Below are 14,668 nucleotides of genomic sequence, written 5' to 3' on the forward strand. Positions count from 1 at the left end.
TTCCTTCAACCTCATAGCTTGGTTTTTGCTCTGACATGCACTGTCAACGGATGGCCCTTATATATACGTGTGTGCCTTTCCAAATCAATTGAATTGCCTACAGGTGGACTCCAATCAAGTTGTTGAAACATCTCAAGGATTTCGAGTCTCATAGCAAAGGGTCTGAATACTTATGTAAATAATGTATTTACATATATTTTTTTATTATACATTTGTTAAAATTTCCCCCAAATCTGTTTTCACTCTGTCATCATGGGGTATTGTGTGTAGATTGATGAGGAACAAAAAATACTTAATCAATTTTAGAATAAGGCTGTAACGTAACAAAATGTGGAAAAAGTGAATGGGTCTGAAACCTTTCCGAATGCACTGTATAGCAGCCTAGCAGCGTAAAAACTCAGGAAGGAAGTACATTATTTTAGAATATATAACTTTGCCTTGTGCTTCTTCAAGCATGCTATTCGTATAGCCTAGGCCTTTAGATCATTTGATTGAGACCATACTAGGTGCACTTGATTTTGCGTGGCCAGCAGAGAATCAGGGATGAGGGGCAGCATCGGGCACACATTCAGGTATTCTCAAACATTGGGCAATATGACATGTAATCTATTACAAATTACATGACCCTCACCTGGACTAAATAAAAAATAGTAAACCGTCCCCCTGGCTGAAATTGAAAAAGCATGACCCTCCCATATTTACCTCCGGTACTAATTGTATACATTTTGACCACTCCCTAACAGTGAAAGGAAAAGAATACATGAAATGGTTTGTTGAAAGCTTTGCCTCACCTTCACATCCAACCCGCCTTGGGTAAAAACACAATGTGTGAGTTACAAAGCCATTTTATTGACGTGAAAATATATATAAATGTGGAGGAGACTTTGAAAAAATCCCCTTTTGCCTCCGAATGTTTTCTGGTTCATTTGTCTAATGAGAGAGGGAGAAGGAATGTGGTGTTTGATTCTCTCAAACAGAGGTCTTTTAGATCGCTTCCCGGAGCGTTCTAGGAGTGGCTGTCTTTGTAATCCAAAAACTGTTTGTTTGTGTTGGTTGTTAGTAAGAAGGAAGGAAAGTAGGGAGCACTCTGACAGCTCTTCCTTGTGTGGCGCCTCGGTTGATTGACATACAGTAAGTATTTGATGACTAACTAAAGAGGCAGTCTCGGTCTCAGTGACTTACTACCGTCAAAAAAGACGTCAGCTCCTAATCGCGAAAAGTGTTCTCAGAACTGTGAGAGGGAGATGTTTATTTTTACCAATCACACAATTGTTTTTTGTTGCCTGCAAATGTCTATCTATTTAGTGATATGGTTAAGACGATGCATACTACCTGTTATTACTATATATACACACACAACTTTTTTCACTTGTTATATTTTGGAATTTACGTTTGATTATGATTTGCACTGCACTGTTTGAGGATAGCTTGGCAAGTAGGCATTACACTGCAACATGTATATCTGCTGTATCCTATGTAGGTGAAGACGAATACACTTTAGTTTGGCTGCTTAAAATGTTAAAACTGGCAAGCTGTACGTGGCACACACTCACCCCAACATCAGCCACGGCAGAGAGCAGCAGCTGACACTAGGACTTGGGAATGTAATTACTTACATGCATATTTTCACAAAGTCTTGGTTCAATAAACCCCAGAGAAGAAGAGCCTAGTTTAGGAGTGCCCTCGTTATGTATCCTCCTGTGTGTGTGTGTGTGTGTGTGTGTGTGTGTGTGTGTGTGTGTGTGTGTGTGTGTGTGTGTGTGTGTGTGTGTGTGTGTGTGTGTGTGTGTGTGTGTGTGTGTGTGTGTGTGTGTGTGTGTGTGTGTGTGTACACGTGTGTGGTCCCCCTACTCTGTATACAAAAATGTATTTGTCTTCCATTGGTGTATAATTCTATAGTTCTTTTTATACACTGAACCAAAATATAAACGCAACATGTAAAGTGCTGGTCCCATGTTCATGAGCTGAAATCAAAGATCCCCAACATTTTTCATTCGAGCAAAAATCTTATTTCTCTCACATTTTGTGCACAAATTTGTTTACAACCCTGTTAGTGAGCATTTCTTCTTTACCAAGATAATCCATCCACCTGACAGGTGTGGCATATCAAGAAGCTGATTAAACATCGTGATCATTCCACAGGTGGCCCTTGTGCTGGGGACAATAAAAGGCCACTCTAAAATGTGCAGTTGTGTCACACAACACAACGCCACAGATGTGTCAAGTTTTGAGGGACCGTGCAATTGGCAGGCTGACTGCAGGAATGCCCACCAGAGCTGTTGCCAGATAATGTAATGTTAATTTGTCTACCATAAGCCACGTTGTTTTCGAGAATTTGGCAGTATGGCCAACTGGCCTCACAACCGTAGACCATGTGTATGGCGCCTTGTGGGTGAGCGGTTTACTGATGTCAACATTGTGACAGAGTGCCTCATGGTGGTGGTGGGGTTATGGTATGGGCAGGCATAAGCTACAGACAATGAACACAATTGCATTTTATCAATAGCAAGTTGAATGCACAGAAATACAGTGACGAGATACCGAGGCCCATTTTGTAAAGGCATCTGTGAACAACAGATGCATATCTGTATTCCCAGTCATGTGAAATCCATTGATTAGGGCCTTCAATTGACTGAATTCCTCATATGAACTGAAAAATGTTGCATTGTTGAGTTTATATATTTGAAGTATAATAGGGAAAACAAGGAATGCACTTTGTTGGTAGCAAAATAAATTGTTATATATGATTATAATTATAAGCTGGTAAAAAAAAAGAAAAAAAAAGTAGTTGTATTCTATATAGGCATTCACCTTTCGACAGAGGGTTTAGCATGGAATCCAAAAGGGTTCTACCTGGAACCAAAAAGGGTTCTTCTAAGGGTTATCCTACATTTTGTGGACAGCCGAAGAGCCCTTTTAGGTTCTAGATACCACCTTTTTTTCTAAGAGTGTATAACGAGTTTGCGAATTACACTTATTGTAAATCTTGTTTGGGAGAATTATAATTTCAGTGAAAAAAGTCCATGAAAGAGTTGCACGAATGTAAGTTGCTGTTGAATACAAGCATCTGCATGATATTAAGTCCATGAATGATAACTTGATTTGATGTCATACTGTAATTACTTTTTCTTTACCAGAAGTCACGAAACAGATGGTGGTATGTGGCTGCCCCCTTCATCTTTGAATTGAGAAACCCAAATCAAATCAAATAATATCTGATCTCAGAGAGGTTTGCGCTGTGCCTACAGTACTACCCTATCAGACAATGCACATCTAGCAGCAAAATCATATACCCACATTTACAAAGATTGGCATCTCAGTAATATAATTTCAGTAAATCCTAACCTTCATTATGACATTAACATATTGGCCTGTTTGTCTTGAGAGACCATGCTTATGTGCCTCCACTGTCCTGTGGCTGTCAACCTCTGCTTTCTACTGCCTCATGGAGCAGCAGTGGAGGCTTCTGAGAGGAGGAAGTGAAGGACCACCCTCCTCAGTGAATGTCATAACAATGTGAATAGTGAAACATTAAAAAAGAGAGAGAACGCTAGCTATTTGGTTATATTTTTTCAAATGATCACTTAGCTAGAAAATGCAGCTATCTAGCTCAGCCTACTCAAACACCCAGCTCAAACAGAGAGGGATGCTATGCTAGCTCGCTGACTTCGCCTATCCAACACTGGAACTCTTAAAAAGTCGAAGATACATTTCAGTTGAATGCATTCAGTTGTACAACTGACTAGGGATCCCCTTTCAAGGTAAGCTTTTGGATTTATAAATGATTGCCACCGGGAACACTCTGGTGTAACTGCTAAACTGCTTTCTGACTGTACACTGTACTGCATGATTGTAGCGGGTTTACAAACGGAATAGTTCCGGTAGTTCTAATTGACTATGACGGTACAGTGATGTAGGCTGTGTGTAGAGGTTAGCGGTTATGATGTGAAGTTTGGCTTGGAAAGGTTTTCTTGCCTGGTCACAGACAGCTGTTGTGTTGTGCACTGAAGTCCACAAGCGAAGGGAAAGGGTGAGAGGAGATAGTTGTAAGAAGGAATTATATATACAACGAGCTATATATTATTCTGTTTTTATGTGGCTGCTATGAAAGTTAACTGTTTGCAAGTAAGCAGGGGTGTATTCATTCCGTCGATTCTGTTGAAAAATGTTTCGGAAGCAAACGGAGCGAAAGGGGGATAAACATACCTGAATTTGTCCAGTAGAAACTCTCATTCGCAACATTTGGACTACTGATTACACCCTAGATCAGCTAGATGCAGGCAAGAGTGCGCAAGGCGGTATTGAATGTGACACTGTCTGTCACCTTGATTACTCAAAGTTCTCTCGTCCTGTGCACCTATGTTGTAAACGGTCATTCAAAAGCTAGGTTGTAGCAAACCTCATGATGGGTAATAGGGAAAATGTTAGTATCGTGTAGTAACCTAAACCTACTGATGTTACACAAAGCTGGGTGAGCGGAATATGAATGAGAGTCATCCAATATGCTGTAATAGAAATAAGGCCATGATCATGAAACAAATGGTCATCCTCCCCCATCTTAAACAGCACCGACCGCCACTTCCTGGCAGAGTAAAACAGTTCTAGAGTGGCATGTGTTACTGTACATTTGTGGCAGGTGCAGGAATGACTAATGGCCTCCACTGGCATTGCTCCCTATTTGTCATTTCAGTTGGTCCTGCGCTGTCAGATAGAGCATTATGATGGGGGACACTGTCTTGGAAGAGGTAACTGTTCGGTGCTATGTGCTCTCCTTGGATCGGAGCAGTAATGGTGTATAAGATACTATAATGGCGTATGAGTTAATAAGTAAACGGCAGTGAGGCCCACTTAGAGTCAGACTGTCCTTCATCCTACAGCAAGGCTCTTTTATCACCCTGATTCACTCCTGCCTGATGGGCAGACGAGACTGACAGACCGTTCTCCTCATCAACCGGGTGCGTGTGCACCCACACACTGGCATGCACGTGCACACATACCCACCCACATACACACAAAATGATCGACTTTCCAGACAAGACCATGCCAAGCCATAGAGCGCAACTCTGAAAGACGTGGTCTGGTCCGTATCGTTACGTGCTCCCGATGAACGCAATAGAAGGAAAGATTGTCAGTTTTCACCTTTTCAATTAGAGCTGAGGTGGTCCGTGGAATGGCTGCCGACAGAGGTGTGTGCATACCATCAAGCTCATTAGAATCCAAATGAATAGTCAAGAGAGTCAAAATACTGTATATGATGTGAACTTCACAAAATGAGGACGGCATATTTAAAATGTGTATTCACGGTGAAGTTGCCCTTTCAATCAGAAAGTCACAGAGGCGTGATTTCCTTCTTCTCCTGATCAAAATGCACTATCCACAACCACTTGATTGCTCGACATGTTGAGCAACTTTCCATCTTCAATGTCCAATGGTCATTATAACATTAAGTGACCTATTTCCCTAAACATGCACATAAGGTGCAACAATTTAGCCCATTTATGTTTGGGAGCTCAGCCAAGGCTATCTGGGAACAAAAAAAACAAAAGGGGTGAGGTGCAAATTTGATTCATGACTAAAAAACTGGCTGTGTCCCAACAAACTAGTCAGAGCTAAGAGCCTTCTGTGGACTAGAAGTTTAGGAGTTTAGCTTCCTGGGGTTGGGTTTCAGAGGTCTGATGGGAGGAAACCTTGATTTAATTTCAGCCTCCGCACAGCTTCTCACTAACCTGCTCTGGGACGAGGATATACTACCCATGATGCTCGGATATAGAACCGTGTGACCTCAGCAGATTTGGTGTAGTGAGATGGACTGAGATTCACATTGTACAGAAGATATAGCAGTGAGTGTGTCATGAGCAGTGTCTTTGATTTTATTAGGATCCCCATTAGCCGACGCCAATGGCAACAGCTAGTCTTACCGGAGTCCGACATAAAACAAAAAATGAATTACAGACAAAATACATACATTTAAAAACATGAACATGTAGTGTGCGTTTGTGTTTGCATCTTTCAGTTACAAATACATGTCAGTACATACGTACAAAAAGTATGTCAAAGTAGGTCATGCAAAAGGTAGGTCATAGGGCTAAGAGCATTCAATTCAAGGTCTCAGAAGCTCTGGTGTCTAATGGTCAAATGTGATCTGAAGTCTCACAAGCAGGAAAGAGAAATATGCAAGTTAATACTGTTCAAGGGGTATTCTTTGTTATCTTCTCAAAATGCACTTTTTACAGTTCTCTCTAGATGAACTGAGCACTGACAAAAAGAGACTTCTCAGATTTCTGAGAAAATACCACACATGCTCGTCTCCTTTCTCCTGTCCATAGGATCTCCAGAACGAGCTCTCATGATTTTATGGCCTATAACCATTCTGGCCTATAATAGAAGATGTCATTATACGTTCCATGGCAGAGCGGCTCATGCTCGTCTGTTCTGTGCCACTGAGCTCTGAGGTGCTTTCAAAAGCGAGACTCCAAAGGCAGGGGCCTCTGAAAATGAGATGCTAAGGTCATTAACTTTTATCCTTCAACTGGGCTGTGGATTTATGTGAGAATGCCAAGGCCTTATAAAAGAATGGGCCCAGCATCGGTGGAAGGGATTAGATTAGAACAATAAGGGAGAAAAAAAAACAGGAAGAAAAAAAAGTAGGGGAATGGCGATGTTTGAAGGCATACGCCGACGCACACCTAAAAATGTTTCGTCGAGGTGATGACTAACAGAGAGTAAACTATAAAACAAAAGAAAGGGGGACACTGTAATTATACTCCCAAACAGATAATGGGTCTAGCAACCAAAGTTCCCGCACCCTGACGATGGCACTGTGTGCCGAAAGTCGGTTTGCTAGACCCATTAAATGTTGGGAGCGTAATTAAGACGTTTGATTAGTTGAAATGTCTTTCTAATTTCCCTGTTGGTTTGAGAGGTGAGCTTGCACCAGTTGTCGGACCGTGCTGCTTTACTAGCGTAAATTGTGAAAAAACATAACTCATTTTGACATGTTTAGGCCTGCCAAGGAGCAAGCGGCTTTGTCTAATCGTGTGTGGCTCATTTGAGCAAAAACAGAACAATGTCATTCCCAGCAGAACCCTATTAGAAAGCCACATCATCAGGCAGACATTTTGGAAAAAAAAAAGGCAACTTGAGGTGGGAGTGGCCTCCACTCTTCCAGACACTGTCGTCATCACCAACCTAACTGGGCTGTTCATTTCATGGCCAGGCTGTGAATAATAAGGGACGTTAAAACTCAAAAGGCACCCAGAGTGTTAAGATATGCCAGCCTCATATTTCTTGCCTCTGCCTTGTGGATTATGGCTTTCATATTTGGTCTCGGGGGGAAATTGTAAAGTATTCCCAATTGCTGGCATGAGAGACCTGTAATTTAGTGTTTCTGACTGGGTGCTCAGTGGTGCTCGTGCGGGCATGGCACCAGACTCCCCTGTTTGCTCTCCCCGCGGTCAGTGGTAAGTGCCGTGGTCCGTAAAGATCAGACCCAAACTGAAGAGCATCAATCTTCTCCTCTCTCCTCACTCCACTTTTATTGCCTTGTGTATGTGCGCATGTTGTGTGTGTTTGTGTGTGAAAGAGGGCGAGAGCGAGAAGAAGACAGAGAGAGAGAGAGAGAGAGAGAGAGAGAGAGAGAGAGAGAGAGAGAATGTGCATTGTTCTGTAATTTATATCAAATATGCAGCGGAGGGAGAAAAACCCAGCAACCCAAATATACGTAGTTAGCAGGGCATGCCTGCAGCTAGGAACATGTAGCTGTGCGTTTCAGCAGGAAACCTCTCGCCTCTCAAACATAATGTGCAAACAAGGGGATAAGCCCACACAGTCAGGCAGCATGAGCCAGGGAGAGGAAAATGTCACAACTAAAACAAAGAAGCTGTCAATCTCTGCCAATCAACTCCTGTCAACTCCCACCAGGGAGAAAACACAGGCAGGTTCTGCTCTACACCTAGCCCTCACCCACATTACTGATTCACCGCCAGATGAGAAAAAGAGGGGGTGAGGCATACCGCAGATACACTTCTGTTTGGTTTTTTACCCACTCCTCCCGCCTTCTGCTGAAACGTTTGGGAATGTTTTTATTTCCTTGGGCAATGGTGCTTCGTGGGAAGACACAAACTGTCTTCAACTCCAGGCTGTGGTGCACTTCGCCGCTCTTCGCCGCATGTCGCCCTGCCTAACCTGTCAGAATTATTATCCTTCTTTTCTTCTCCCTCGCTTTTTATTTAATCTTGTTTTTCACTTTTCACTGCACTGGCGAGAGGAGCAGCAAACGAGTGGGCTGCCGAACATCCAAGCAGATCATGGGAGGCAGACACAGATGTACAAAGCACTCAGTTACGGTCCCAAGACGAAAAACATGGCCTTCTGAGGAATAATAGATCAATATATAACTCTAAGAGGTATACAACAGCTCGATGTCCGCCAGCTGGACTGCTGTATCCTCCTCGTCGAGGCCTGTGAAATAGTTTCTAGGGCATTGTGTGATCTTCCAATGTCGTCTCAAGCTACGTGAAGCTCCACGCTGGCTGGCTACATGCTGAGGAGAGCTTCTACAGAGAAATGCAGCAACAGAAATATGTCTTTTGGTTTGACTGTCGAGTGGCTATTCTCGCCTCTCATGACGTTGACCTTTAATGGTTGCTGATTCTTTGTGCGCCGTCCTGTCTAATTCAGTGTCTTATTCCTTTCCCTTTGAACTGCATTGTGGCACACAGCCTCCTTTCCTCACCTCTGGTCTTTCCCCAAATCCATTCCCACACCCACCAACCAACAGTGAGAGGCAGCAGAAAGAAAAGAGAAAAAAGCGCCGAGTAAGTGACGACGGTTCAGGGATGAGCCCAGAGCTAAATGGAAGTACAAACAACCCTGTGAATGTGAGAAGCTCCTCAGCAACCTAAAGTGACAGCCATGCAAATAAAATAGGTGGAATGCGCTACAATTGAAGCGTAATGTACCCTGCTCTTCCTACCAAAAAGGTGACAATTTGTTCTTTGAAGGTTACGCCAGTGTTTTGGCTTCCTTCTCATTCCGAGCGGCGGTGTGTAAGAAACGCCTGGTGTTAGGTACAGTAGAGCTCTGTGAGAGGAGCGTAATCAGGAACGTGTACAGTACTCCCTTTACTGCTAACTGGGTGAGTGCTGCTGAAAATCATTATGGCACCATCTGTCTGTCATGACCTTGGTATATACACTTCACATTTATGACGTCTAACATAAAACAGATGTGAAAGCCGAAAAAGTGAAATCAATGACTTGGACTAATGGCCTAGAAGTGTGAAACGGTACCATTGAGAGACTAAAAATTCACCCTCTGAGATGTTGAGTCGACAACGTCAAATGAAAATACCATAGAGCTGGCACACACCACGCTCATTATAGATATTCACTCGCAAGAAACACCTTCTGAAAAGCTCTCATTGCTGAGTATCCCAAAGCTGATTATAAAACACTTATAATGTGAGAATATGAATGAAAAGTTGTCTCTATAGTTTCCTAAGTATGGTTTAAAGCAATATTCCTAACACTTTATGTAAATATCTGATTACAAACGGCAATACACATCAAATTAAACCATTAGATTAAGTAAACACAACAGCGCCGTTGTTCAAGATGTATGCATTGAGCAATTATGTACAAGCAAGACTTCAAATAAGGTTTGGCTGAAATTCCACCAGAACATTTCAGTTATCTTTGTAAACCAGTAAACTGTGCTCAAGGTTCCACAGTATGAACAGATAATATCGAAAACGGCCAGCTATAATTTTCACTCCAACTCAATGAGGCATGGTTCAGAATACGCTAGTCACAAGACAGCCAGCCAAAACGCTCGGACATACAGATTACATTAAGAACATTGCAGTGAGAACCAGAGCCCTGCTGTCCACGTTCTCAGTGCTTTCATTTAACACTGGCTCTACTCTCTATGCTCTCCCCACATGAGCAGATGAATCTGTATGCCGGTTAAGGCCTGCTCTACTTTAGAATGGCAGAGGAAAGGTGCAACATTGCACCCTGAGGAGCTCCCCTGGACTGAGTGGGAGTGTTGAGGAGAGGCTCAAACAAACAGCGGAGTGCCAACAACATATCCCAGGGGAGGAAAACCAGACCAGGAAGACCTACGCTCTAAAAAATAACCCAGCGCTGGGAAAACAGTGGACAGAACACACGTTGGGTTATTTTTGACCCAGCACTTGGGTCAATTAGTTGGGTTATTGGGCTATGACCAGATTTTCTGTTACATGTATTTGAAATGCATAAAGTATTTTGTATTTTGTATTACACTGGGTTGAACTACACTCCAATGTATTTTGTATTACACTGGGTTGAACTACACTCCAATGTATTTTGTATTACACTGGGTTGAACTACACTCTAATGTATTTTGTATTACACTGGGTTGAACTACACTCCAATGTATTTTGTATTACACTGGGTTGAACTACACAATGTATTTTGTAAGATACTTTCGAAAGCTGTCATTTGTACATATATATAATTTTGTGGCACCCTTTCACCCTAAATTGTTATCAAAAGTCTGATGGCACTATTATGTAATAAGGGTGTCTGCTGAATGAACTATGAGAGTAAATGTAACTTAGATTAATCTTGTCTGTTGTAGAATACAAAAATACAGTTGCAATTAGCTGGCCAAGCAGCAACAACATTTTCAGCAATGGGTACTTGCTATGACTGTGATATGTTGTTTACACTGTCCGTCTGGATAAGAGTGTCTGCTAAATTACCGAAATGTAAATGTAGATGTGAAAATAAACAACTGCAAAGCATACCTAGGCCTTGTTTCGGGACAGGGGTCATTAGAGTAATACTCAGTAAGAAAATGTGTAGAAAAGTATTTTGTATTTTGAAAATACAAATGACAGCTTTTGAAAGTATCTTGTTACAAAATGCATTACAGTGTAGTTTGGCACAGTATAATACAACACACCAAGAAAACTTAGAAGCAATTAAAGTACGTATTTCAAACACATCTCCGATTGTAACTCAATAACCCCAGCATCAACAACATAACCTGGTTCTAGCAGTGCATTGTAAAGTGACCCAACTGCTGGGCCAAAATAACCCAACATGTGTTCTGTCCAACATTTACCCAAATTGAGTCATTTTTAACTCAGCATTTTTTTTGTGAAGCGCAATCCTTACCCCTCACCTCTATCCTATATCCCCCCCCCCCCCCCCCCTCTTACAGACCTGGAGGACCTAGTGCACTCTGTGCTTCTCACCCTCCACCCTTACCCTGTGTTCCCCCTTACAAGACCAGGCAGACCAAGTACATTACTCATCCCTCACACACACCTGAGTTCCATATATGCCTGACTTCACCGAGGCAAGTGTCTGAGTGTCAAGTCAATGGCAGCGTACCTATCCAATTAACTGTTCCTCCCATTACAAATATAATATTACAAATAAAGAGGAATCCTGCATGAGAAATCCACACACTGAAACATTACACAAATACTTGTCTGACTATTTCCATCGATCCGTGAAAAAGTTACACAACTCTGTGTTGGTCATTTAAATTACAGGGCTGCAGATGAGAATGAACAGACTTACAACTATAAATCATCATCCCCATTGATGCTTCTAAGTGTGCCACATCTGTGCTGATGTAGCCAGAGAGCACAATAAATTGTGGAAAGGTTCATTTTGCTTTGAGGTGAAAGTTTCCCAAAAGCAGAGCTGTCAGAGAGGAGTTATGGCAAGATAACATATTTCAGTAAACTGGACGGAAAGTAAACAAAAATTCAAATTAAGTGCAGAGCATATTTATCTGAATGTCAGCATGTAATTTCACAAAGCTGGGAACACTATGTGATTCTCATCATTTATATAAGTATTTATTTATGCCTCCATTCATTTATGTATTTACTTATTTCCCCCTCTCTCTTGTTGCATCCTGTTCCTAGCAAGTGGGCGGCCTGCCAAAGTCAATGTGCTGCCTTTTTTCGTGGGTGGATTATTGAGTGATTCTGCCCCAGTTTAATTTGAAGGAAACCTACAGCTTGTTTTTTTTTTAATCCCCACGATTTATAGAGGTCTCAAATGCTTAGGAGAGGAAGCTGTCAGGAATCCAGAGGAGAGGAGCTATGGAGAGAGGGGTGGAGAAGAAAGAGGGAGGGAACATATGGAGGTAGACCTCCAACCAGCCCCTGCCATTCACCTTTTACTTATGCCTCCATTGGCTATGTTTAAACACTCACAGTTAGTGGGGAAGCCCTTGGGGTCATTCACCCCTATCAGCTTTCAGAATGCATTTCAGCACTCTGTCAACATATCCTTTTCTCTCTATATCCTTCTTTCAGAATCTATTTCCCTTCTCATATCCCTCTTGTCCCTGTGGCACCCATCTCATCCTCTCTCTCTCTGACCTGGAAGAGGTGTGCTTGTGCTTGATCCTTTCAGAGAGGATTATGGCTCTAAGAAGTGGGCGTCTGTCACGTCTGAACCCTTTTCAACAGGACGGTAACAAGAGAGTACTCACCCCCCACCCCGTTCCCTAAAAACACACACGCTGGCATATACACTCAAACTCACGACACACATGCCTCTTGACTCTTCATCCTACTCTACCAAGCTAATTATTCTGAGGGTGTGTTCACTGGTGGAAATCGGTTAAGTCTAGTCTGTGTGTGTGTGTGTGTGTGTGCGTGTGTGTGTGTGTGTGTGTGTGTGTGTGTGTGTGCGTGTGTGTGTGTGTGTGTGTGCGTGTGTGTGTGTGTGTGTGTGTAGTGTGTGTATATGTGTGTGTACAGATGTGCGCGTGTGCATGGTGCATGTTAATTATGTGTTGCTTTTATGAGCCAGTGTGACGAGAGATCCACACGTGCTGTCTATGTTGACAGCCCATATCCATCATGCCCGCCACTAGAGTGCAGAGGTCAAGAGTCATTTTGGCTATGGGCTCTGGCTGGGGGCCTGCCAAGGCAAAGAAACAGAGCTGGACTAATGATTATCATTAGGCCCTTTTATGAATATTTATGACAAGCATCTGCACCACAGAACATCAAGCTGTGGGAAGTGGGACTAGGGGCACTAAGCACTGTGATCAGAGCTACAGAGCTATCCTTCACTGTGACTGTGGTTGGGGCTGGGGGTTAGTTGGTGCCTCCGAGCACTGACCAAACAGAAGCTGGCCAATTCACCTCTTACAAGCTTCCAAAGGGATCACCATGTCATAGGTCATAGGTCAAAGTGAGTGAGATGTCAGTAGGTACACCACATTTTGTCACTGGGGGATATTTTGTATCTCCGCATTCACATTGTTTGAATATTTAGACACATAACTACAAGCAACAAAAAAAAAAATAGACCGATGCCGAAACAGGCTTTTGACGGATAGCTGGTGGTCCTTCTATGCACATTACATAAACTACCGCCAATTAGGTTTCTGTGTGTCGCACCTAGACTGAACCATTGTCCATCCAAACCAATGTTCATTCCCACCATTGTCCATTACAACAGTTTTGATATGTGCCAGTGGGCTTCAACAGTAGACTGTCACTCCTGCCAACTTCCCTAATGGAATAACTTAATCAAAGTACTGATTTATAACACCAAACTGTCCATAGGGATATTAACCACACATTTAGGAGAAAATGTATCTTGTTTTTTGAAAATAAGGATTGAGTGTCGGGCTGGAGACAAATTTGTCCAACTGAAAATTGTTTTTATTTAATCTACATTCATGAAAAAAACACTGCAGTCAGAGTAAATTAAATTACAATACTTCATTTACTTAATGACATTTAAATTAAAAAGTTCCAGAAAGAAAGAACCGAAAATGGCTTCCAACTGTGAAATTAAAAAGTAGGTCACAATAATTAGGATAATTACGTATGCTGTAAAATAAATACCACAATATTCTACAACATTTAGATTCTGAATAAACTGTGTGTGTAATATTTTAGCGGCTGATGAAAAAGAACAGCTTACAGACCAATATTTGGTTCATAGTACTGCAGTCAGTACTATGAAAGTGGAATATTATCTAAGATCACTGCATAATCATAATAACTGTGATGGAACCAACAAAATATTTTCCAGCACTTCTTTATATCCTGTATCATTTTAGTGATTATAATCCATTTCACTGCCTCCACAGGTGAGGTTATTCTTGTTTTTGCTGACATCACATTTACTCAGGGGGATTTCCCCTGGGTCAACGATATGCTAGATGTGATATCAAGTTAATGAAAGCCAATATGGAGGAAGAAGCCCTGTGCATACTGTAAGTTCTAAAGTTAGACAGTTGGGAAATTTGAGGTATGAGTTTTTAATGGGGTAAAGATGGGCCCCTGAGAACAGTTTTAATTTTAGTTTGTGGGCAGAGCTTGGTGTGGGTGGTCTCGACTGTTACAACCTGTACCACAAATTATAACCATAGGTCATAACGTTGATGTAACAAACTGGAGGAAGGCCTATCCTGTCTATCTCTAACGCTCATACTGTAACAGAGAGACACTCTGTAACACACATGCTCATACAAGCATATTTTTCTCACTCTCACTCACTCTCTCACAAACACACACACACACACACACACACACACACACACACACACACACACACACACACACACACACACACACACACACACACACACACACACACACACACACACACACACACACACACACACAGCGAAA

The sequence above is a fragment of the Oncorhynchus nerka genome, linkage group LG1 (genome assembly GCF_034236695.1).
Source record: "Oncorhynchus nerka isolate Pitt River linkage group LG1, Oner_Uvic_2.0, whole genome shotgun sequence".
Lineage (NCBI taxonomy): Eukaryota > Metazoa > Chordata > Actinopteri > Salmoniformes > Salmonidae > Oncorhynchus > Oncorhynchus nerka.